Source organism: Sciurus vulgaris (genome assembly GCF_902686455.1).
Source record: "Sciurus vulgaris genome assembly, chromosome: 16".
NCBI classification, from domain to species: domain Eukaryota; kingdom Metazoa; phylum Chordata; class Mammalia; order Rodentia; family Sciuridae; genus Sciurus; species Sciurus vulgaris.
In genome coordinates this window covers 60,176,511-60,203,100 of record NC_136477.1, presented here as the reverse complement: position 1 = coordinate 60,203,100, position 26,590 = coordinate 60,176,511, and the positions used below count along the sequence as shown (strand labels likewise).

The window sequence follows — 26,590 nt, the reverse complement described above, 5'->3', positions numbered from 1 at the left end:
GGACCTAAAAATCCCACCCACGTGCTTAGGACACAATGATAAAGCCAAGGGAAGATAAACAAAACTGTCCATCTGTTTTCATTTACACAGATATTCAACTTTCCATGTTAAATACTGTAGTTTTGCTGAGTATGTAGCAAACAAGCCTCTTTGGGAAAGAGAATTCCGGGAGAGAAAAACTTGAGTCCTTTAAAATGGCAGCATACATCCCAAAGAAGATAAACCCTTGGAAAATTGATGAAGCTGGCTTTTTTTCTTTTCTTTTCTGAAAGGGGAAGACTATCTAGATTGTTCTTGCTGAGCATAAAACCAAGTCCTACTTCCAGTCCTATTTCTCATTGATGATGCCTTACAAGATCTGGCAGAAGATCGATCGTGTCATGAGAGAACTGCCTTTTTAATCTGATGGAAGTCTTAACACAGCTTTTGGAATATACCCCAAATATATGGCCCCTCTAGGGCCTCTGAGTTGTGGGCCTTGAGGTTTTCTTTTCATTTTTCTTCTTGTTCTCTGGACTCTGTGTGCACATCAGAACGTTTTGTACCATGAAGAAACAATATAAATAAATCATGTAATAAAATGACCTTTCCCAAATCACGTTTTGGCTAGAAGATGCCTTTTGCAGCTGTCTCTTCGCTCTGACTGCAGATGCCAGTGACAGTGGAGATTTTACAAGCCCTGGGAGGAGCCGGACATCTTGTTGCATGCGGTTCTGGGGAAACTCGGTTCAGCCTGCTTCCTCTTCAAAGTTTTGGCAGATCAAAAATGGATCCTGCCTGTGGAGGAGGGTACAGACAAATGGCATCCTTATCTGTGCTCTTGGAGTTTGCTTCTGGACAGATGAAAGTCATTCTGGGAGAAAGGCCTTGAGAAAGGGATCCAGAGAAGGATTATAGACTTATTTATTGTGTTTGTTTATTGGGCCTGGTTGAGATGGTTGATTGTGCTGCCCTGGGAATTGCTGATCAGAGTGACATGGAAATAAGGAAGCGGCTTGGAAAGTGACATGTGACTCCTGCTTTTCAGCTGTGCTTTGGCTCAAAGATGGGTCAGGCCCGCACAGGCCAGGAGGTGAGGCAGCTACTGGGGCTGGGGAGGGGGTCCTGTTCTGCAGGTGGTGATGTTTTGTGGAGGGTGTAACAGACTGCACCGTTTGTCAACACTGCCTCATGCCCACATCTGACAACATTTCCAGTCTTTCCAGAATGCAGCCTCTCCACGTCAATTACCAGAAAGTGTCGGATTCACAGAAACACAGAAACATCCAAAGGGATGGGCGGAGCTGCGGAGGACCAAGGTGCTGCTATCTATCTATCTATCTATCCAATTCATATATAATAAAATATATATATTTTAAGTATCCATTTTGTAATTTAGTTTTAGCTGGGCTATTGTACATCATGGGGAAGAGGACAAGAAGTAGAAATGAAAGCTATCAGCTCTCTCTCAGAGCAGTTCTAGAATGTTCCTGCTTCTCTGCTTTCCCAGTTAGTACAGGTTCTTTTGGAAGGAGGTGGGGAATAAGTCGTAATTACAGAACAAGAAACCACTCGCTGTCCTTCCCTTAAAGCGACACCCCTCCAGAGATGGTGAGTGGGAACTGCAGGTGCCCTTGTGGCAGGACAGGATGGGAACATTAGCAGTGTCAGCGACAGGCTGTGGCTTTGCAGGCTGACACCCAGCAGCTCTGCTTACTGAATCTAACCATAGAGGCTTGCAGCGGCTAAGGGGACCTTACAGACAACCATAGTAGCAGAAGCAGAAAACAAAGCAACGGGGACAGAGCAATCCCCCTCTAGGCTTAGTGCAGGGAAAGTCCCTAAGCCACATGAGCTAAGGGTCCCGGGCTGTTGACAAGCTTGCACCCACATAGGAATGCAGAATGCAGCCTCCAACAGGATTGCACTGCTCCCTGGCCCTGATGCACCCAAACTCACTTATGTACAGAAGTAAAAGCCTGCTGTGCTCGGGGCTCAGACTTTGGGAATCATCCCTCTGGGCCGTGGCGCCACTAACCAAGTGTTGCTTCCAGATCTCGGTGTCCTGAGTCTCTTTTCCCGCTATAAACCCAAAGATGTACAATTCTAACAACCGTACGTGAAGGCATCATTGTGACGGCAGAGGTGACATTTCATGGGATCATGTATTGCAGAGACTGGAACCAGCCTGCTGTGTTAATGAGTTCAGAGGAGGGCTTCTGGAGAAATACCCGGATGGAGACGGCTCTGACCGAATCAGTGGATTCATCCATCCAGGACTGAATGGACTCCTGGGATGTGGACCTGGGTGGAGGGAAAAGGTCACTGGGGGCATGCCCTGGAAGGATTTCTCTTCTCTTCTATTCCCTTTTTGCTATTCACCCTCCTCTCTCTCCTTTCCAGCTGCTGTGAGCGGATACTTTTCTTCCACCATGATGTTTCTGCGTTGCAGCCAATCAACCAGGGACTGAATGCTCCGAAACCATGAGCCAGAATAACTCTCTCCTCCTCTAAGTTGCTATCAACAGGTATTCTGGTCACAGCAATGAAAAGTTGACTAATTCAGGTGGCACTGCCCCCCCCTTGAGAGTGTATCTCATTAACCTGAGGATCATATAGCACCTTCCAAAGGACATCTGCTCTTCTCATATCGTGCCCGGCAGGGACCAACATTTCTACACCTCAGGGTTGCCAACTCTGGCCCCAGTGACCTTTTCCTCTTACTATCTGAACCCTTGGGTCACCCCTTCCTTCTCCCTGAGTGTGGGCCAGACTGAGTGACTCACTTGCAACACACGATTTGTAGAGCTTATGTGATGCTGCTTCCAGTAGGTTCTAAAACAACTGCGGCCTCCATCTGGGACTCCCCCCTCTCCCTCCCTCCCTTTGACTGTGTCACACACTTTGAGGGAGGCTAGCTCTCAGCCTTACGAAAATGCTCACGCGGAGTGTAACTGAAGCCACCAACCAATAGCCGCACAAACGAGCCGGGAAGCAGCTCCTTCTAACTCGGGCATGCCTTGGATGACTGTCCCCTAGTTTGTGTCTTGACTGAAGCCTCATGAGAGACCTGAGTCAGAACCACCCAGCTACACTGCTTGCAGATTCCTGACCCATAGAAAATGTGAGCTAGTACATGTTCGTTGTTCTTAGCCGGTAAGATATGGGGTCATTTGTTATAGTTTGGATGTAAGGTGTCCCCCAAAAGCTCACATGTGGCTGGGAATACAGCTCAGTTGGTAGAGTGCATGCCTTGCATGCACAAGGCCCTTGGTGCATCACAAAAGAAAAAAAAAAAAGCTCACATGTGAGACGATGCAAGAAAATCTAGAGGAGAAATGGCTGGGTTGTGAGAGCCTTAACCCAGTCAGTGAATGAATCCCTGATGGGATTAACTGAGTGGTGACTGGAGGCAGGTGGGCGTGGCTGGAGGAGGTGGGCATTGGGGGCGTGGCTGGGGTGTGGCTTTGGGGGCGTGGCTTTGGGTATATATTTGTATCTGGAGAGTGGAGTCCTTGTCTGGTTCCTGATCACCATGTGAGCTGCTTCCCTCCACCACACTCTTCCTCCACAATATTCAGCCTCACCTCCAGCCCTGAGGAATGGAGTCTGCGGTCTATGGACTGAGACCTCTGAAACTGTGAGCCCCAAATAAACTTTTCCTCCACTACAGGGGTTCTGGTTGGATCTTTTAGTCACATTGGTGAAAAAGCTGACCAAAACAATACCTAATACATTCAAATGAATTTCCAAGCTTCCGTTCTTCTGCTGTCACTGCTCCTAGTCTGCCTTTCCCATATCACTTCGATGGCGATCTACTTCAGGCAGACATCAGCGGTAGGACTGAATGCTCTGCCAAGCCAGAAGTAAGCACCACCACATCAGATCGGAGTTTGGCTTCCTGTGTTATTGGTATGAGAAGAACCATATATTTAATAGAACAAAGTGTGATGGGTTCAAACAGAGTGAAGCCTCCACACTTGGTTGTCTCTATTTTTATTGGTATTTCTGAAACTTTTGCCAATTAGTTCATTTTCTATTTCCAGAACGAATACCTGATAGAAACTTTATAAAGTAAAGAGATTTATGTATGTCACACTTTTGGAGGCTCCAAGTCCAAAATCAGTGGCCCCATCTGCTTGGCCTCTGGCAAGGGGCCCCTTGACTGTGTCACAACATGGCAGGGGGGAAGAAGGGGCCAAGCACGTGGGTGGCCTCACTTTACAACGGCCTACTCTCCTGAGAACTAACTTCATGTAATCTCCAGGAACAGCACCCCCAGTGCTGTGAATCACTTCACCCACCTCTTCAAGTTCCAGTGCATTGAGAACCCAGCCCCCAGCACGTGAACCTTTGGGGGATAAAACACATTTAAACAATAGCAACTATATAATAAGAACACAAGTAACCATAAGTGTTGGCAGGATGTGGGGAAAAAGTTTCGATCGGACATTGCTGGTGGGACCGCACATTGGTGCAACCACTATGGAAAACAGTATGAAGATTCCTCAGAAAACTTGAATGGGCCCACCATTTGACCCAGCTATCCCACTCCTCAGCAAATACCCAAAGGACTTAAAATCAGCATACTGTAGTGACACAGCCACATCAATGTTTATAACAGCTCAATTCACAGTAGTTAAGCTATGGAACCAACCTACGTGCCCTTCAAGAGACAAATGGATAAAGAAAATGGGGTAACTATGCACAATGGAATAAAGAAGAATGAACTTATGGCATTTGCTGGTAAATGGATGGAACTGAAGACTGTCATGAGAAGTGAAATAAGCCAATCCCAAAAACCAAAGGCCAAATGTTCTCTCTGCTATTTGGAGGCTGACTCACAATAGGCCAGGATTGAGGAGGAGTGGAGAGTCACCAGATCAGACAGGAGGGATGGGAACGGGAAAAAGTGGAATGAATGGGACGTCACTTTCCTGTGTTCATATATGAACACACGACCAGTGAAACTCCACACCATGTCCAACCACAGAATGGGAAATTTTATTCCATGTATGTATAATATGTGAAAATACATTTTACTGCCATGTAAAAAGAACAAAGGAAAAAACAATTCAGAAATTATGATTATTTAGATAGAATCTGGGGAACTACTTCCCTTTGTGATTTTTATAAAGAGGTAGCTAAGAAAAGTGTGGCATTAAAACATAGTAAGAGGAATGTTCTCCAGTTTGCAATAACAGTGTTTTTGTAAAAGGCGAAAGATTTATATGATCTGAAGAGAAACCATAATATAATAACAGTGTTTTGGGATAGCAGCACCTTGTCCTATACGTAAATGGAAAACTATACTCAAATGGCCCCATCGATTCATCAAAACGGGCCCCACAAGCGTGCCACACGATTCTATTTTTTCCCAGTTAATATAACTTTAATCCTTTCCATACTGTACTTTGATTGATTCATTCATCCATCAAATATCAAAGAGATAATAAGACTTTCTTTTTTTACTCATATTTTAATTAAGATGTTATTAATACAGAATTGTCTCCCTCTTCACTAATTCTAAATTAGCAGTTCTTTCTTTGAGACCATTTGAATATCTTTCTTCTCTTGGACCTACAGGGGTCAGACTGGTTTGAATGATTCATGTAGAACTTTCTTCCTTTAAAAAAAAATGGCCAGTTATAATTTTTTCTCTGATGAACAAGAAACGTAGAAAATAATTTTCCCCCAGGCATTTTGGTTGATTGGGTCATATTAATAGAAACTGGTGGAATGAATCCACATGGTAGGTACCGGGACAACAGCCACAATGTTCAATGCTGTTTAGACGCAGCAAGCACATCTCCTGGTATGGGGCAGAACTAGGTGTGGATTTCTATGGCAGAACGAGTACCTTCTTTACCTGCCCCAGCTAGAGGAGGGAAGGTGAGCAAAAGGCTTGCAATTTTGCAAACCCAAGTGTCAAACGGGTTGTACCCCTTACAAATGAGTTCTCCAAACCCTTAATTGCCTTGTTTTCAAAATAGAAATAATAGCCCCTGCACACCGTTGTGAAGTTTAAGATAGAGCACTGAAATAATGATTGGTGCCTGATCCATTGCACAAGGATGACAAACGGCCAGGTTGTTATGTAACTGATAGACTCAAACTTTCTTTGTAAGAGAAATATGACTTCTCAGGTAGCAATCCCTGAAGCATACTTTGAAGAAATGAACTACAGTTGGGTGCCAGTCAACTAAGGACCACACGTATAACAGTGGTCCCAGAAGAGGATATTGCCTAGTGACATCGGAACTGTCTTAGTTTGTGTAAGTACACGCTATGATATTTGCATAAAGATTGAATGCCAAATGATGCTTTTCTTAGAATGTCGTCCATTCTAAGAGAATGGATTAAATTAAGCAACACCTGACCGTATTTCATTTTTATTCCTCTTTTCAATGCATTCGTTTTAAACCTTATGGACTTCCCTCTTCTAATAGGAAAACATGGTTAAATGTCAATTCATGTTGTCTGATCCAGTGATACCTTTGTGTTCATAAAGGTACACTCAAATCACTTCTCTAACCCATGGACAATCTCATGTCCATGTAAGAATAAGCCAATTATGGTTTCCCCTATAAACCTTATAAGACCCGAACACTTATATCTGATTTTTTCAAAGCAAGTATAGATGCAAACTTGGAAAATATTCATCTAATTATTTTTCCCTCCTGCCAACATTAGCAGGATATTTAAAGCATTTAAACAACAATCTAAACAACAATCTAAAGATTGTTGAAGCTGAAACTTCTGTTAACATCCTGACAGTTGCCCATTAATATGTTTTAATCAATTTCACTAAGATTGGTGTAAATGTTTGGTTCTATTTTTATATAGAATGCTGAAAGCCTTCCTCATTAGTCAATTGCCTTATTATTCACCATATTTTCAAGGCTATCCTGACAGCTTGGAGAGGCAATGAAACAGAAGGATTTTTTTTTTTTAATATATTCAATAAGGGTCCTATTTACTTTTTTTTTTTTTTTTTTTTAAGAATCTCCATGTCCCCAGACTTTGTTGTTTAAGCAAATCATTCAAATCTGTCATTGTCTCCAGTCCTTTAGTTATGCAAACATGGATGCCCATGTTCATGGATAGGATCATGGGAGAGCAGAAACATTGGTCTCTAAAACTCTAGCTACCACATCAGCTAATCTAGACGTCCCTCATTTAAGGTTAGAGTTAGGATATTATACTTCTAAATATTCTTCAAGGTGTTTTTATTATCTACCAATTTATTTACCTGTTGTAGTAAACCCTCAGAAAACCCATGAAAATGTATTCTAGTTTTTTCAGTAAAAAATAGAAAACATTTTGTTCCTCCTTTTACTAATGAGGAAAACTAAGTTCAAAGTATTTAAAGTGATTTACTCCAAGTTTCCATTCAGATCATACATCCTAAGCCTAGTTTAAGAGAGTGTTCTAGCTAGGAGGGTTTTGCTCTCCCTTCCCAGGGGAACATTTGGCATAGTCTAGAGACACAACTGGGGGAGGGCGCTGCTGGTGAGCAGTGTTACTGGCTGCTAAACATCCCACAATGCACCAAAGCAGTTGAACACACACCACAGCAAGCAGTTACCCAGCCCAAAATGTCCAGAGTATCACCGTTGAAAACTTCTGGTCTAGGGTCTCCAGCACTGTCTGACGAAGTTCTCCACGATGGTGGAAATGTTCCACTAAACTAGAAATGCATCTAGTGCAATTGAGGAACTATTTTCCCTTTAATTTTAAACCACTTTAAGCAGCCACATGCGTGTAGCAGCTAGTCTGCTGGACAAGGCATGTCTCACCTGACAAACTTCATGAACTTCAAACTTCATTTGTTTGTCAAATGCAGTAATAACAATTTTTCAGGGTGGTTGTAAGATGTGAAATAAGAATGCGCTAGGCTATCAGCTGCTCTTTTAGGAATTAATAAATCAGGTTGGGCATCTCTTAATTACAATGCTTAGAAACAATGTTTTTCAGGCTGTTTTAGATTTTTGGAATATTTGCATATTCATAATGGATAGAGATAGGACCCAAGTCTAAACACAAAATTTATTTATGTTTCTTATCCAACTGATACACATTGCTTGAAGGTAGTTTAGTACAATATTTTTAATAATTTTGTGCATGAAGCAAAGTTTATGTGTCACCAAACTTTAAGAAGTCGGGTGCAGAATTTTCCACTTGTGTCATTATGCTGGTGATCAAAAGTTTCAGATTTTGGAGCATTTTGGATTTCCAACTTTCAGGTTAGGGGATACTTGACCTGTGCATGAATACCAAATACACTGCTGTATATTTGCACGATTTCATTATATCTATACACACATAACACATGCCGGAAGCAACTTCCAAAGAATGGCCTCGTATAATGATGACCTGTTTAGATATTCCACAAATGACTGAAATGTTACCAAACCAAAGTCCCCAGTCCTGCTCAGTTTCCATTTATCAACTGCCACAGATGTTAGGAGTTAAATATTAAAGACCCCCTTCCTAGATCAATGAGTATCTTAGACTGTAACAAATAAATTAAGTGGTAATTATTTGTAAAGTCCCCTAGACCAACACCAAGACCAGATTTCCTTAAAGATCAACACCTCAGTAAATATAAACATGGTAGGATTTTGAAAAGTAAAATTCCTGTGTGCTTTTTGAAAGCATTTTTTCAGGATCTTCCAATATCCTGAAGCCTTAGCCCATGTCTGCTTCTCGAAGGTGGCTCTGGAAGACAGGTGGAGTAGCCTGCCTGTATAGGACCCAAGGGGCTTGGTTGGCACAGGCATGAGTGGGCCCTTTGGGGCTGTTGGTTGGTCTGGACTCACATGTCTGCTAATGGGGAATAAAATCAGTCCTTCAATCTCAAGGCTCAGAGCCGAGGCTCAGCCTGTAAAGACACTGGACGCACAGACTTGACCTTGGAATAAGAACCAGTTAGGTTATTCTCGTATTGATGTTCTAATGATCTTTGACCTTGATGCTCTTAGGAACAGGGTCTGAATCCAAGGGCAAAGAGTTTGGGACCAAAGAATAAGTCAGAATAAAGATAAGCAGGATTTGTTGTCTTTCTTTTCCCTTCTTCCATTGAACTTTAGCTCCATTATTAATGCTCTAAAAAGGCCTAACCCAAGGAGCATGCATATAAACTAGACCTCTGGCCTCACCCTTCTGCCTTATTATTATTTTCCTACCTTAGTCTTTTTTTTTTTTTTTTTTTTTGGTACTGGAGATTGAATCCAGGGTGTTTTATCACTGAGCCACATCCCCAGCCCTTTTTAATATTTTATTTAGAGACAGGGTTTCACTGAGTTGTTTAGGATCTCACTAAGTTGCTGAGGCTGGCTTTGAACTCACAATCCTCCTGCCTCAGCCTCCTGAGTCTCTGAGATTAGAGGTGTGTAACCACTAGGCCTACCTTTAATTTTCATTATGATATTTTTATGAATTATTAATTACATATTTTTAGAGTTACTACTTAGTTTCTTTGTGTTTCTCACAATAGAGAATAAGGTATGTGAGAGGAGAGAACGTTTTTGCCTTCTTCACCAGAGTATTTTCACAAGACAACACCTTGCTTCTGCATAGTAGATGCTCAGTGTATATGTGTTGGATGAATAGATAATGAAAACGAAATTAATTTGTGTTAAAATGCCACCAATTCTTCTCCTGAGTGGTAGAAGTTGTAAAACACAGTCAGAAGATATTTTTCCACATACTCAAGAATGAATGCTCAACTCCCAACGTGTATTATTTCTTCCTGGATTTGGGAGCTTTTGATTCAGAAGGTGTTTTCACTATGCTAAGCCACTCAGAGAGACCCTGTCTCTAAATAAAATATTAAAAAAAGGACTGGGCATGTGTCTCAGTGGTTAAGCACCTGTGGTCTCAATCCCTGGTACAAAAAATAAAATAAATAAATAAAAGAAAGAAAGAAATCTGACCCGTAGACTCGTAAGAGCATAATAATGTTTCATTTTATACCACTAACATGGTATGAGATGATTCCTTGCCATCCTATTTGATGGCAGTTATTATAAATGTGATACTTATTAAAATTAGCCCCAATGCAATAATCATTAATAATTATTTTCCATAATTGAGTAGTTATCACTCTTGCCACTTTGTATCAATTCACCCTTCTCCTGAGAGAGGACCAAGAGATGCTGGGAATTATTTCACTGTTTCCCAGGTTTTGTTCCTCCCAGGATGCCCTTTCTGGCCTTTGACCATTTTCTGACTGACTTTTACTCATCCTTAAAATTTCAGCTGGGTATGGTGGTGCACACCTGTCATCCCAGAAGCTCCAGAGGCTGAAGCAGGAGGATCATGAGTTCAAAGCCAGCCTCAGCAACTTAGCAAGGCCCTAAGCAACTCAGTGAGACCCTGTCTCTAGATAAAATACAAAAAAGGGCTGAGGATGTGGCTCAGTGATTGAGTGCCCCTGGGTTCAATCCCTGGTACAAAAAAAAAAAAAAAAAAAAATCCAAATGCCATTTCAGTCTGTGTTTACAAGATGCCCTCCATTCACATCATTTTGTCCCCTGTACCAGCAGTGAGTAGCTGAACCTGTCACTGTCCACTAAAGAAGCGACCACTTGAAGTCAGAGGACATACAGCTGACTGCCTGGTTTTTATGGGAGTAAAATGGCAATTAAGTGTGATAAAGCTGTTCTCTAAATGAGGTTCTAACTTTGGTACATTTTGTGCTTGCTTCTGCCCAAGGAGGAAGAAAACTGAGGCTTATTCATGAGGAATGAATAACTGGGCAAAGACTCACTCGAGAGGGTCAGATGTTGATCCTTTTTGTCAAACAGAGAGTGCTTTTCTGTATTTCCTATTCGTATATGAATGCCAAGTGCATATACGCCAGAAACACCAAACCTGGACAGAGAAGAGCTATAATTCTGAGAGAATTCTATTACCCAGTCACCTTGCCTCTGTGTCAGTTTTAGAAGAGAGAGAGCAGAAAACCAATCCTTAGAACCCACCTGTGAGACCCTTTGAATAGCGCTTAGTGAATGAATTGTCCTTTATCTCCCTCTCAACGATGCTATCACAGCTTCGCTGGCACTAACACAGCTGTTCACAGCTGCACACAAGATGTTAGCAAGAACACAATGTCATCCATTTGTCCTCGCGTGGTGCAGCTTAATTTATTTCCTTTGAGGATGGAATCTGATACTGTGTTCTAGCAAAAATCCAATCAGCAAATCTGAAAGACATTCAGAGGTCAGAAAGAAGGGGCGAGATGGGAGTCCATGTAGGATTCTTTTCTTGGATCCCCACCCCTGCCCCTCAAAACCCATCGAGTTGAGAACTAATCTTGGGGGTGTGTTTTTAATAGCCCTCCAGCAGGAAGTGAATGGAGGTGGAACAAATGTTCTCCTTATTTGAAGGAGAACCATAGCCACGCGTCTCAGCTGGTCGGCTGACGCCAGAATGCTCTTCGCAAGCCAATTCAATGCAATGTGACAACAACGAAAAAATTTATTGAGCACCTACTGCACGCCAAGCAAATGTGCAGGGCCAAAAGGGCAATAAAAAGTTGCATTTTCCTAAGAATAGAAGTTTCTTTTTCTTGGATGCCTTTCAGATGCCTGGCACAGTTTAGATGTTCAATAAATGTTGAATAAGTAATGCACTCAGGCAATCAATCTCGTAAGCCAGCCTGGGTGGAGGGGGAGCAGCTACCCACAGGGCTGTATCAAGACAGACTGTGAGGCTGCATATGAGTTCAGTAGGAAATGGGACCTGACTGATTAGTGATGTCTGTCAAGGACCTGATTGATTAGTGATGTCTGTCAAGAGCAGGAGAGGGGTGAAACCAAGCTTGCCATCTCTTTGCCCTTGTTGGGCTAAACATATATGATGCAGTCACTCTTACCTTCCTCTTACTCTGTCATCATCATCATTATTATTATTATTATTTTTACCTTCTTTCCCCTCAATTTCTAAAACAATGTGGTGTCTTGTTAGGGTCTGATCAGAAGTAAAAATGGTTCTGCAATCATGGTTCCCACCTCTTCCAAATCCATTCTCTTCTTCTGCTCAGGAGGGAAGAGGTAATAGATTCTGGTTTGAGTGAGACAAACAGCCTGCTGAAGAAATTTCCATTTTGCTACCACTGGGGCTCTGCCTGATTTGTGTAAAATGAAAGACCAGGCAAACAACACATTTCCAAAAACCAAGAGCTATGGCGGTTTGTATTTCCTTGATTTAATTTGTTGATACAAGATCATCTGGTCCTCAGTGTATGGAAGTATTGCTGAGTGATAAGGGATTTTTCTGTCGCCTGTGTGAAGAAACATACACTCTTTTCCTTCACTTTACACTCCAAGATTTTTTTTTTTAATTGTCCAGAGCATTTTTAAAAACATTAAAACAAAAAAATGTAAATCTCACACTCAATTAAACAGGCTTCCCTGTTGCACCTCATGCTGTCAAAGCGAGAGGATCAAGTTTTGGCACTATTTCCTGGGAGGAGAGGTTGCAAAATAACATATATTTAAGATGTTATTTTGAATTTCGGAAAGAGCCCATCCACGCTGACCCAATGACCCAAGAGCTCTCAGGGAGTGTCTGCTCTGCCAGTAATTTGGCAAGAAAGAAAAAAAAAAAAAAAAAAAACAAAAAAAAACCTCACTAACAAAGTTAGAGCAGCCATGCCAATTTGCCTGATCTTTGGGTGATTGGGTCCAAAGATTTGGCACCAAAACACAGTCAACTTATATTTTTATACCCTTCATTTGGTTTGAATTTGTCATAACAAGCATGCATTACTTTATAAATGGACAAGAAGAATTTGTAAGGATACATGTGGCCATACTTCCAAAATGACATCTTTCTTTGAGATTAGAGAAAAGAAAATGAACCCAAATATTCAAAAGTACATGTCACTGAGTGGAATTGTAAGTAATTTTATACTCCTTTAAAGCAAAGCAACTAAATTAAGAGGAAAAGTGTATTCAATTATAAAGTAAGAGGAAGTCAAGAATGAATTTGATATCCAAACTACATAATGTATTATTCCTGCAAAATTAATGTGACCTAACATTTGATCTGGTAAGATTCATCTTTTGCCTATTTTTTCTAGAAATATTTGTTGGAGAAGTAAATAAGAATAAGAGGAAAATCAAGTTCAGATATATCTTCATTTAAAAGCTTAGACCTGCTGGGTGCAGTGGTAATCTCAGGAGCTGAGGCAGGAGGATCGTGAGTTCAAAGCCAGCCTCAGCAACTTAGTGAGGCCCTAAGCAACTCAGTGAGACCCTGTCTCTAAATAAAATACAAAAAAGGGGCTGGGATGTGACTCAGTGGTTAATCATCCCTAGGTTCAATCCCTGGTACCAAAAAAGAAAGAAAGAAAAGAAGATCACCACATGTGCATGGGTGCTCAGAACCCAAACCCAGGGAAGTCTAGAATCCCTTGGCTAACCAGAGATAATGGAAAAAGGAATCTGTGGGAGTATGGAGGCTGGGAAGGGACACAATTTTGCACAAGCATCCATCGGAAGAGCTAATTAGTGCCCCTCAGAGACTAATTTTTCAATTAGAGATTTGATTGCATGCCAAAGGCATGAGAGCTGGATTTATAAAATGTACTTCCACCCACCCTTTTGCTGGCTTGAGGGTTCCAATTATAGGAGAGAATACCAAGAAAATTCAACCCAGGATGGGTGAAAGAATCTATGAAGATGAGGAAGAAATGAAATTTGGGTTCCGAAACCAACACAGAGAGTTTCAAAGACCTCAACAGACCTCTGCTAAAGGAGGTGGGGGGTATATAATAACTCTAGGCGCTTCCCAGTGGGCCTAAATCCTAAATCTTGGTTTGGCTCCAAGATTGGCATTGAGGTAGATCAAACACTATGAATGACAAGACAGGACAGTTCCTAGGAATCTGGCTTTGGTCCTGAGTTTTCCATTACTGAAGAAGGTAGGCAGGCCTGTGTTCTCGTCCTGCATGAAGAGTGGATTGTTTATCCTCTTGAATTCTCCTGAGGATGTATCTCCAGAGAAGGCTTTTGTTTCCAAAAGTCTGCTTAGGCCTCAATCTCTGGGTCTCCACCCCTCGACCTAAACCAAACTCAGACTGAAATTCCTACTCACTTGAATCAATGGTAATTCTAAGTAAATCTGATTTTAGAGAAGTGGTGTTAACATTTCTGCCTACCAGAGTTTGGGATATGACGCTTCCTCTTGCTCTATGAAAGTTGGAAGATGGAGATGGTCTCCCTGCTTCTGAAATAAAATTTCAGTCAAATATAGGCTGTTGGGTCTTACCCAAGAATTTCTAATGCAGTAGATGTGCAATGGGGCCTGAGAATTTCACTTCTAGCAAATTCCTGGGTGATGCTCTTGCTGCCGGTCCAGGAACACGCTTTTGGGAACCACTGTTCTCGACCCCTTCTTAATGTTGTTTGGTTTTATTCTAATTTTATTTTGATTTTCCATCTGACCTGGACTGATGCTTTTATAAAATATAATAAAAATATATTACTAAAAAAAAATAGAAATGATGTAAAGTTATACAAAGACAAGCCCCATTTTAAAAAATTATTATTTGACTTCAACAGATAGAAAATTATTCTGCAAACTGCTCTAAAAATCTCCAAAAGCTGACTCCTAGCATCTCCTGATAGGCCAGTTACAGACAATGAACTGAAGGCCTTGGATCCGTGGTCCACTACGGCACTCTCAGTCTGATTGACAGGCACTGGTTAAGAGATCCTTGGTATACCTCTTGTCTCAGAAATTCTTGGAGTAGAACCCAAAGACCTCAAGACTCGGCCTCAGTCTACTGTGCTGACAATAATAGTTAGTAGTCTTGTCTTCCTTCTTCTTTATTTTCCCCCCTTGGCTAGACTGATATAAAGGGGTAGATGGTGATTTGTTTGACAGATAGCTCAACAGTTCAGAGAGCTTTCTAGCATTGCTCAGGGTACAACATTCCAGATCTGCCTCTGCTAACAAAGTGTTTTTTTCATTAAAAAAAAAAAAAAAAAAATTTTTTTAACTGATCCTAGAAACATATTAATGGAGGAAGGTATGTTTCAATAACACATATACATTGAAATATTTAATGTTTAAAACAGATTAAAACCACAAGGGCGCATGCGTGTAATCCCAGCAGCTCAGAACGCTGAGATAGGAGGATGGCCAGTTCAAAATCAGCCTCAGCTGACTTTGGCGAGGCCCTAAGCAAGTTAGCAAGACAGTGTCTCAAAATAAAATATATAAAAGGGCTGAGGATGTGGCTCAGTGGTTAAGCACCCTGGGTTCATTCCCCAGAACCAAAAATAAATAAACAAAAATCAGATTAAGTATATCTATCTCCTCAAACATGTATCATTTCTTTATGGTGAAAACCTTCACAACCTTTTCCTCCAGCCTTCTGAAATGCCCAGAACATCACTGTCAGCTCTTGTCACCCGACTGTGCAATAGCTCCCCAGAACTTCTTTCTCCTAACTTACCGTTACTCAGCACCCTTTAATCAACCTCTCCCATCCCTTCCCCACCCATTTTTCTCCCAGCTGCTGGTAACCACCCTTTCAACTTCTATAACATCACCTCCTTTAGATTCCACTCATGAGTGATCAGGAAGTGCCTGGTTTATTTCACTTAACATAATGATCTCCAGTTCCGTCCCTGTTGTTGCAAATGGCAGGAGTTCGATATTTTGGGGGCCAAACAGTATTCTGTTGTGTACATGGACCACATTTCCTTTATTCATTCATCAGTTGATGGACATTTTTGTTGTTTCCATTTGATTGTTTCCATTTGGCTGCAGTCATTGTGGAAAAGCAGCTGTCCCTTCAACACACCGACCTCATTTCCTTTATATATGTCCCCAGGAGCGGGGTTGCTGGACAATATGGTAGTTCTATTTTTAAATTTTTTGAGGAAGTTCCACCCTGTTCTATAATGGCTGCGCTAATTTGCATTCCCACCATCAGTATACAAGGGTTTCCTTTCCTCCACATCCCCTCCAGGGCTTGCTATCTTTGGGCAAGAACCATTTTTACCAGAGGGAGGATCTAGCTCTTTGTAGTTTTGATGAGAATTTCCCTGCTGATTAGTGATATGGAGCATCTTGGGCCATTTGTCTTCTTTTGACAAATGTCTATTAAGGCCTATTGTCTGTTGTTTAATTTGTTCTTTTTAGTTATCCATGACAGTAGAGTGCATTATGACACATCCTACATACATGGAGTGTGACTTCCCATTCTTGTGGTTGGACATGGTGTGGAGTTTCACAGGTTGTGTGTTCATATACAAACACAGGAAAGTCTATTGCCCATTTTCCCATTTTGAAATCAGGTTATCAATCGGTTAGCTAGAGACTTTTTAGAGTTCCTTTGAAAGAAGGAACCAAAAGCCAAAAGCAGTTGTGATCAGATGTCCTTTAGCTGACTGCTGGATCTGCCCTCCCCACTTTTAAAACACTGTGTGTATCAATAACTGTCAACATATTTTGAGCACCACCCAGCCAAGACAATGATAGGCTGTTTATAATGTATGTGCTTTACATGCACGTTTTCATTTAAATGCTCAACAACACCAGAAGCCAAATGTAATCATCCTTATTTACAGAGGAGAACAAACAAGCACCCAACCAGAAGACTGCAACAACTTGCAAGAGATCACACCCCAGAAGAAGGCACTTAACACCCAGGCATGTCCTCAGGCCCACGTTTTTAACCAGTAGGTGGTTATGCTTCTTATGTTGCCCACGGACTTTTCCTGCAGAAATCGAAGTCGGGGCAATCTGCGTGCTTTGTGCAAAGCTTCTTGGAGAGGCACCAGGAGTCCCAGGCAGGAGTCAGGACTCTGCCCCTAACTAGCCAGAGGTCGAAGAGAAGTCCATTTCCTCTTTGGGTATCAGCAAGTCCCCACCCAGGGTTTTCTGCAAGAACCCATGTTCCTAACGGGTTGTGAGGCATTCTGTGAAGCGAGGGCTCTGCGGGCACATTCATAGGAGGGGCAGGGGCCGACCAGATTATCGCTGAATCTGAGGTTCAGATCGCCAGCACCCTGAAGGCTCCGGAACCACCCCATGGTGAACACGGTTTTGATATCATTTAATCTAACCTTTCCCAAAACTCATTGAAAAAAAGTTTTTTAATACAACAAAGAACTAACGGGGATATTCGTGGAACATAGAGCAGGAAAGGATACTCTAAAGGTTTTTCCAAGTTCCAGAATTCCATGAATCTGTGACTGCTATTCTTGCTTATAAAGAGAAGAAAGAGAGAGAGAGAGAGAGAGAGAGGGAGGGAGGGAGGGAGGAAGGAAGGAAGGAAGGAAAGTAAAAAATAATCACAAACTGGGAGGAGTGACACATGCCTGTACTCTCAGCAACTGGGGCAGAGAGGAGGTGGAGGATTGTAAGTTCAAAGCCAACCTTGCCAACTTAGCGAGGCCCTAAGCAACTTAGTGAGACCCTGTCTCTAAATAAAGTATAAAAAAGGGCTGGGGATGTGGCTCAGCGGTTAAGTGCCCCTGGGTTCAATCCCTGGTACCAAAAAAAAAAACAAACAAAAAAAAAAAAAAACCCACAAAACAATAATAAAAGCTAACCCTGAGAGTAAACGCTATCGTTAACTATGTGCTTGATCAGACACCCAGACACTATTGTGAGACTATACATGTACTAACTCATGCACTCTTTCTTCTCACCACCCCGCGGTAAACATTATTAGCCCCATTTTATGACTGAGGCTCTAAAAAGAGCAACTGTATGTCTCTGAAACTAAACCCTGCGGTTCCCTGCAGATCCTCAGAACACTGTCAAGAAACCAAACAGAAGCAAGTCCATCCATGTTTTGTGTTGTTTCATTTCAGCCGGTGGGCTCATTAGCATACCAAGGTTCCCTGGCGGGGAGCAGGGTCTGTCACCTCCCCTGTCCAACATTTTTGGAACTTTCCCTCTGCTTAGCATGGCTCCTACTCATTACCCTCTTGATCAAGTTACAGACAAAAGCAGCCTTCAAATTAGGCCTATTAAGATTTGTTTTTAATGAGGAGATAATTCCTGCACCACACGGGCCAGATTCGTGTGGGTACAATTACACCATCAAGCCGGATCCTGCAGAAGGCAGAAGAAAAGCCAGTGGGGCCCGGGCTCCAATCCTGTCAGCTGGCCTTGATTAACTCTGTGCCACTTAAAAGCTCAAAGCAGATAGCGGATTTGGGAGCCCTCCTGTCCCCTGGCCTCTGCTGTGCGGCCACAAAAGGAGCATTTTTGTGTCAGGGATTCAGGCTTCTTAGAAGACGCACGTTCAAATGGATGGTACTTGGAAATCACGGGAGGGAAGATCAGGGCATATTTTCCTACCAGTCTGAGCTGTCTTGCTGTCCTTGAATCACTTGCCCACCGTCCTTCTCGTCTTTCAGGAAGGAACACTCTGAGTGATGAGTAAAACAATTTGACAATTGACCCCAAGCTCTTGGGATCCCTCTGTGTGCTATTATTTATTTATTTATTTATTTTTTGCAGGGGGCGGGGTTACCAGGGATTGAACTCTGACCACTTGACCACTGAGCCACATCCCCGGCCCTATTTTGTCTTTTATTTAGAGACAGGGTCTCACTGAGGAGTTGCTTAGGGCCTCGCTAAGTTGCTGAGGCTGGCTTTGAACTTGCGATCCTCCTGCCTCAGCCTCCTGAGCTGCTGGGTCAATTTGCCATCTCGTTCCAGCTCTTTGTGTGTGTGTGTGTGTGTGTGTGTGTGTGTGGTGGGTACTGGGGATTGAACTCAGGGGCACTAGACCACTGAGCCACATCCCCAGCCCTTTTTTGTATTTTCTTTAGAGACTGAGTCTGGCTTTGAACTTGAGATCCTCCTGCCTCAGCCTCCCAAGTCGCTGGGATTACAGGCGTGTGCCACCGCCCCTAGTCACTTTCTTAAATATGCTTCAAAATAATTCTTAGATATATTTCTACCCTTTGAATATTTATTTTTTAAGTCTTAGATTTTAAAAAGCTTGGTACCTTTCCAAACACTTTGACCAATGATCTCTTTAAGTCTATAATCTACCTAAAATATCCATTCATCTGAAATTCTTTTGCAATGGTATCTAACAGGGAGAATTAATTCGGGCCATGGTAGACTCCATGTTCCCCAATGTGGGTCCAATACCTCTTTCCTCTTTCATCGTACTTCTGCCATGAAGAGATGTGATGAGCCCAGGTAAGGACCTAAAGTTGGTGAGCAACCTGAAACTGTGAAAGCTGTTTGTGCAAAATTGAAGTTAGCACGAATATCAGGGGATATCAAAGAATCTTCTAGTAAGATCAAGAGTTCATAGCACTACACATGATGCTCCATGTGATACCAGACACAGCCAAAGGCTCAATGGTTCTTTATTAACGTGGAAGCAATGACCATGTAGCATTTGGGGCTTGGGATAATGAATCATGGAGAATGGAATGGCCCAAAGCAGGAGGTCAGGTCTAACCTAATCATTTCTCCTCTGAACCTTCTTGCATTGTCCTACACATGAGCTTTTGGGGGACACCTCACATCCAAACCATAACACTCTCCAAGGGGTTTTGTTTGAGAACCACTTCAATATGGTATCCAAAGGCCTTGAGCCTCCTGCCCCACCCCACTTTCCAACTGGAAAGAGCTCACCCTATGTGCTCAGATGACTCCGCACAGTCCCTTACACAAAGCTTCAGGAAACATGGTCTCCTTTCAGTTCCATTAAACATCCCAGTTTCTTTGTTTTGAGTTTCTAGAACTTTCCTTATCCCCAGACAGTAACATGACTCCTTTATTTCCCCCTCTCCTTCCTTCTCAGCTCAAATAAATCATCAGAGCAGATTTTTCTAAGAATGTTTTCTATAACTAGTCTATCCAAACCCGGTTGTTCTCCCTCTCCTGGCCTCATTATCTCTGATCCTACACTTAAGTGATTTATTCGTATTATTTTTAAACATGCACTTCTTATTACAGTGCATGATCTTGGAGGGTAGACAAAACATTCATCTTGTCCATTCCTGTATCTCCTACCCACAGAGAATGTGATAAAATAGACATTCTGTGTTTTGTTTGCTTGGAAGAATGTATTTCCTTGCTCAAATCTCATTGGTCATTTTGATTATCATTTTTTAGGATAAATTTTCTCTGCTGGAGGCAAAAGTCAAAGTTAATTTTTTTTTTTTTTTTTGTACACAGGGGTACTTAACCACTGAGCCACATCCCCAGCCCTCCTTATTTTTTACTTTGGGACAGGGTCTTGCTAAGTTGCCAAGGCTGGCCTCTAACTTGCAATCCTCCTGCCTCAGCCTCCCAAGCCACTGGATTTACAGGCATGTACCACTCTGCCCAGCAGATAAAGTTGAATCTTACGTGGATCTCTATCCATCTTGTAATGTATTCCTTCCACGTCCTTTCCTATATATTTTGAGTTGATTTTACCAACTGCTTCTCGGTCAGTGTTGTAGGTAAGAAAGCTGGTGGACTCTATCCTTTGAGATTTCTCTTAATATTTCTCCCAGATGAGCTTACTACCTCACAAAAGGACTCTTTGTCTTTCACATTTAACGGGCTCTTTGTCTGGGCTGGTATCCAGCACCATAGGAGTAAAATGTCAGTGCTCTCTATTTAATCAATGTTTTATTCTTGGCTTGTATTTCAATAAGGGGGATGAAACGGCAATTCAAATGTCGTTGCAGATACATTTTTGTCCCTTTTCCTGGTCGATGTTCTGTGAATCTCAATAACATAGAATTTATTTTCAATCTGTACAAATCCCTTAGAGAAATGTGCTATTCATTTGCTAGAAGACACAGCAGCTGTGCTGACATGACAGATACCCAAACCAAGACTATCTTCCCCCACCCCCCAGCTAGGTCATCTTATTACACTCAGCTTTTCTTTTCTTTTCTTCTTCTTCTTCTTTTTTTTTTTTTTTTTTAAGTCAAATTTGCCAAACCCTATTGTAGAGCAGTGATTTCCAAAGTTCATTTTGTGGAACATGAATCTATAGTGATAATTTTTCAAAAGTGGTTTCAACGGGCTAAAGAGTTTGAGAAACCCAGTGTTAGCAACTTTAAGGCTCTGAGAAGATCTATTAGAAAATCAACTCATTTAATTTAGTTTGAGAGTTCCTCAGTTTTGTTTACTATAGCAAAGATTCACAAACTGGCATCCCCAGGCTACCAGGAAGCTTGTTAAAAGTACAGATAAACCAGGCCCAGCGGTCCACGCCTGTCATCCCAGAGGCTCGGGAGGCTGAGACAGGAGGGTCGAGAGTTCAAAGTCAGCCTGAGCAACTTCGTGAGGCCCTAAGTAACTCAGTGAGACCCTGTCTCTAAATAAAATACAAAATAGGCTGGGGCTGGGGTTCAGTGGTCAAGTGCCCCTGAATTCAATCCTCAGTACCACCCCTCCCCGCAAAAAATACAGATTACCAGGTACCAAGGCAGACCTACAGAATCTAAAATCCTAATGGGGAGGAGAAGCTTTGCACAGTTTTTCATAAACTCTCTGTTTTAGTCAGCTTTTTTGCTGCTGTGACTAAAAGACCGGACCAGAAAAATTGTAGAGGAGGAAAAGTTTATTTGGGGACTCACGTTTCAGAGGTCTCAGTCCATAGTCAGCTGGCTCCATTCTTCAGGACTGGAGGTGAAGCTGAACATGGTGATGGAAGAATGTGGGGGAGGAAAGCAGCTCACATAGTGATCAGGAAGCAGAGAGAGACTCCACTCTCCAGATACAGATATATACCCAAAGACACGCCCCCAGCCACGCCCCCAGGGCCCACCTCCTCCAGCCACACCCACCTGCCTCCAGTCACCACTCAGTTAATCCCATCAGGGATTCATTCACTGACTGGGTTAAGGCTCTCACAACCCAGTCATTTCTCCTCTAAACCTGTTTGCATTGTCCCACATGTGAGGTTATGGGGGACACCTCATACCCAAACACTCACACTCTCTAAATGATTTCAATGTAAGCTCAAGTTTGAGAACCACTTCCCTGTGGAATCCTTGTATTGGGACTAGCTTCCAACATCTGGAGGCCACCATATTCTAATCATCTGGGGAACTATTCAGTAAGTCCATGGTATGACCCACGATGCTACATCTCTCATGAGTTCCCAGGTGGTGTCCATGTTGCAGGATTGTGGCATACACATTGAGTGTCAAGGCTTAGAGCAAGTGTGGCTGATATGCATGGGGAAGAATATTTAGATAGGATCTTACAGAAGAAATCATGGGCAAAGTTTCTCCTTGGCCCCCCTGACCAGCCTTCCAGGTCTCTAGGAGTGTTTGCTAAATGATCAGTGCATACAGCTACCAGATACTCCTTTCTGGCCCTCTAAATGTTCAGAGATGCATAGATTGCGAAGAAAGAGGTGGACCCATAGATTCTTGAACGTGGGGATTTTTCTTGAATTCACAAGTTAAAAAATTAATAACTACATGGTGTTGCTCCTCAGAGACTCAATTTCCCTATCTGTCAACTACTGGTAGCACCTGTGTAACTTGTCATCCTGAAAGTTATGTATAATGTTGTTATAAAGTGTTTACACTGTGGCACACTGTAAATTCTTGATCAATGATGATGATGATCATTCCATTAAACTGAAACACGCTGAAGTCAGTCTTATAACTTAATGGAAAAAAGATGGGGAAGCCAAGGTCAAGTCCTCTTGTTTTCCCTCCAGGCCTGGAAGATGCAAACGATGCATTTTCTCATGGATTCTCTTCTTGTAGCTTCTTGTGTCAAAACCACCTACCTAGATCTCTCCCAGATTGTTCACTGTTTATCAGCAGTAGAATTGCTCTGGTTCTTATTTTCTTTATGGTATGACTGGGATTTTTTTTAAAAAAATGATCTTCTCTAGAGGTTGAGCACCTCAGAACATTTCCAGAAAGATTTAGTATTTGCCTGGGCTCAAATTCTTTTATTGAGCGGTCTAAGTCATGGGTAAAGTAGCTCCAGAGGAAGAGATTTCAGAGATCTACACCACAAAGGCCAGAGAATCATGTGTGGAAGCACCGAGTCCATAGACACTCAAGTATGGGCAAGGGGAAGAGCCAGGAGGCCCTGGAGAAAGGAGTCAAGTTTGGGAGAGAAGAGACACTCAGAGAATAACTGCTGTGATAAGAGAAACTGATGGACAGATGAAGAGGGATTTAAGGGCACTGCAGTGGCCTGTCCCCACATCTCTTAGGAGAGATTTTGGCAGAGAGCCGAATTTATTCTTATTGACTTTTGGATGCAGAACTGTGGACTGTAACAACATGCTCAGCCTGACCATGAGGCAATCTGTTATCACTTAAGGAATATATGTTTCCATATTTTATAAATAGAAGCATTTATTACCTTCACAATAGGAAAGAATTATATCTACCACCCCCCACACTTCATAAAGGAAATATCCCCTTAAGTTTTAAACACCCACATTTATCTAAATTAGCCATTCTCAGTTGGGGGCTCCTTCATACCGGGAGGTGGGTGTGCGGGGGCACTTGGCAAAGTCTAGATACAATTTGGGTTCACCATCAGTATTATATCAATGGCATCTGGTGGGTACAGGCCAGGATGGCTGCTAGAGTCACAGGAAAGCCCCCTGGTAACAAATAATTGTCTGGTCCAAAATTATCAGTGGTGCCAAGTCTGAGAAGCCCTCGTCTGAATTATGGGAAATTTTTCTTTCCTGGTTCCCACTCCAGCGTGCTAGTACAAGGCCCTGGGTTCAATCCCCAGCACCGCAAAAACAAAACAAAACAAAACAAAACTGAGACCTTTCTGGAAAATTCTTCAGGATGCGATTGATGCACTTTCAATAATCCTAATGTGAAAGATATTCTATATACCAGATAAGAAACATTAACTGTTCTTAGGAAACACCTGTCTTATTGTCTGTCACTGTAAATATTCCTGACAAATTACCAACTTTCTCCGGAGAGTCCTGCTGTGATAATAAATGTAATTAACCAATTAATGAGATGTCCAAATTCATAATGCCTATTCATTCTGAAGTTTTCTTGTCAGTAACAAAATATGTGCTGACTTTCCTCCAATCTCTGTGGCCAGTGCTTTCCAGGAAGCTGCCATCTTGCAGGGGCTATTACTGTACACGAGGAGGCAGTGCAGCCAATTGGAAAGAGTCTTATCTAGTCCACCTGAACTCATTTCCAGGCCCAGCTCCGCCATTATGAGCTATGTCTTTGGGCAAACCACATGACTTTGTTGAAGGTCTATTTTCTTTTGGGTGTGGAGTGGATACTGCGGATTGAACTCAGGGACACTCAGCCACTGAGCCACATCTCCAGCCCTATTTTGTATTTGATTTAGAGACAAGGTCTCACTGAGTTGCTTAGGGCCTCGCTTTGGCTGAGGCTGGCTTTGAATTCTCGATCCTCCTGCCTCAGTCTCAAGAGCTCCTGTGATTATAGGCATGTGCCACCACGCCCAGCTGTTGTAGATCATTTACAAAATCAGTAGGAACTGCGTCGAGTTCCCTCTACGGTTCCTTCTGCTTCACTTGAAACTCTAACTGAGAGACTTCTCTTACATGAGTAATGATGCTTTCCAGTTGGCCTTTGAAAGAGCATCAAGTACAGTTCAGGTCAGCCTCAAGTTCAAGGAAGTCTTTGTGCTATTTCTGAAAAAATTAGGAAAGAAAAGGAGGCCACTGATAAAGTATATCTAAATAGAAATTTAGCATTTTCCCTTTCTACGACAAATCTGCATCCAAAGAGAATTTGAAAAATAGTAAAATGTAAATTCCCACAGAAAGCGATGAATCAAAACTAACATCTGCTGGGTTTTTGTTTTTTTAAAGCCGGACCAACACCATATTATAAAACACAGCCAGTCTTGTTCGTTCCCTCTTGTTAGTCCCCTACCTCCAAAAAAAAAAAAGGTAAACTTTTTTTTTTATAAACCATAAAAACAATTTGCATTGAGTTCATTGTAACAGAATGTAAACCAAAACACATCTTTGAAGTTCCCTGCACAGATGGCTTGTCCCAGCTCTCTCATGGTAAATGCTAAGGACAAAAGGGACCGAACCTCAGGAAGTTGAGAAGACCACAAATATCTAACACTACAGAGATGGCCCAGAACTGCCACTCAAGAACAGGAAGTTCAGCAAACCATGATCGGCCTGAGGAGTCCATTACGAGGACTTCTGAGGCAAGTAGTTCTTTTAATTTGAACTTTGGGAGGTTGTTACCTATCAACAATAGGAAGTCAGTCTCATACCTTAATGGAAAAGCCTCCTTCTTTACTAGGGAAGATGAATTTGTGCTGCTTTGTTGACATCTGCCACCTGGTTCCCATGGTGATTTGCAGCAAGCATTTCCAAGAAGGTTTCCTGAGGGCTGGAGTCACTGGGAGCAGCATCTATTCAGAATAATTTTACCTTGTCACCTAGAACAGATACATACACAAACTCATGTGGTAGTCTTCATCAGAATTTCATAAATTAAAAAAAAAGTTTCACTGATAACCTTACATGTGCAATACATTCTAACATTCTTTATTTTCTTCTAGTCTTTTCTTCTTCCTTTTCCCAAACCCCACCATCACGCTGGCCATGACCCATTGCATTGATGTCATGACCCAGTATGGAAAACAAAAACAAAACCCATCAATCTTGAATACATTTGGAGGGGTAGGGTATAGGGGATTGAACCCAGTGACGCTTAACTACAGAGCCACATTTTATAATAAAATATAAATATTTTATTTAGAGACAGGGTCTGGCTGAGTGGCTTAGGGCCTTGCTGAGTTGCTGAGGTTGTTCTCGAACTCTCAATCCTCCTGCCTCAGCCTCCGGAGCTGCTGGGATCATAGGCATGTGTGGCTGTGCCTGGCTTAAGTACAATTTTTATTAATAGTAACATTGATTGGTTTAAGGTTTAAGCTCAGCTCTTTGCCCACCAGATAAGCCATTTTCCACCCAGTCTCTGGAATGGTGTTTTCAATGTGCAAAATGGAAGATGTCTTTGACTTAAAACTTTCCAATGGTTCCTTATTGTCCTTAAGATCAGTTTTATACCATGGGTGACAAGGCTCTTTGGTACTTAGTTAACATTCAATTCCTCCAACCTTTGCTCTAGATGGAAACACCGTATCTGCCCCCTTCTTCCCCATTCATATACATGCACAGAGTTCCCCCCGATCAAACTCCCTCTAGTGTCTCTTTTGTTGAGTCCTGTACACCAGTTCCTTCTGTCCAAACCACAGTTCCTCCCGGCTCTCTGACTTATGTGTCTGGGCTGTGCCCTGAGACTGCGATGCCTGCCCCTCTAAACCGGGCCCCATGCCTTTGGTCCCTTTACAAAAATAACATGCACTATGTCAGTACATACAGAAAAGATGAGTGCACTGTGCAAGAACTGCATCTGGTGATCTGATTTATTTCAAAGCATCACAGAATTTTTCAACAAAAAAAGGACCATAAAAATGATCAAGAGAAGTAGTTGCCACCACTCTGGAAAGCAGTGTGGAGATTCCTCAGAAAGCTTGGAATGGAACCACCATTTGACCCAGCTATCCCACTCCTTGGCCTATACCCAAAGGACTTAAAATCAGCATACTACAGAGATACAGCCACATCAATGTTCATAGCTGCTCAATTCAT

The 26,590-nt window shown here is 42.2% G+C and overlaps 1 protein-coding gene across 8 annotated transcripts in view; it reads right to left on the bottom strand.

Moving 5' to 3' along the window:
• LOC306646050 (uncharacterized protein) overlaps positions 1 to 26,590 on the bottom strand; it is a 242,773-nt gene that overhangs the window by 40,584 nt on the left and 175,599 nt on the right. For 3 of the 8 annotated variants that reach the window (XR_013759795.1, XR_013759796.1, XM_079114475.1), the window contains one exon: positions 25,207 to 25,374. The exons of 1 other annotated variant lie outside the window; for it this stretch is intronic. The gene's annotated coding sequence lies outside the window, so the exon portion shown is untranslated. Of the gene's footprint in view, positions 1 to 22,705; positions 24,605 to 24,633; positions 25,375 to 26,590 lie in introns of those variants that run through there. 4 more of the 8 variants (XR_013759794.1, XR_013759799.1, XR_013759804.1 and 1 more) reach the window with 2 other exon arrangements.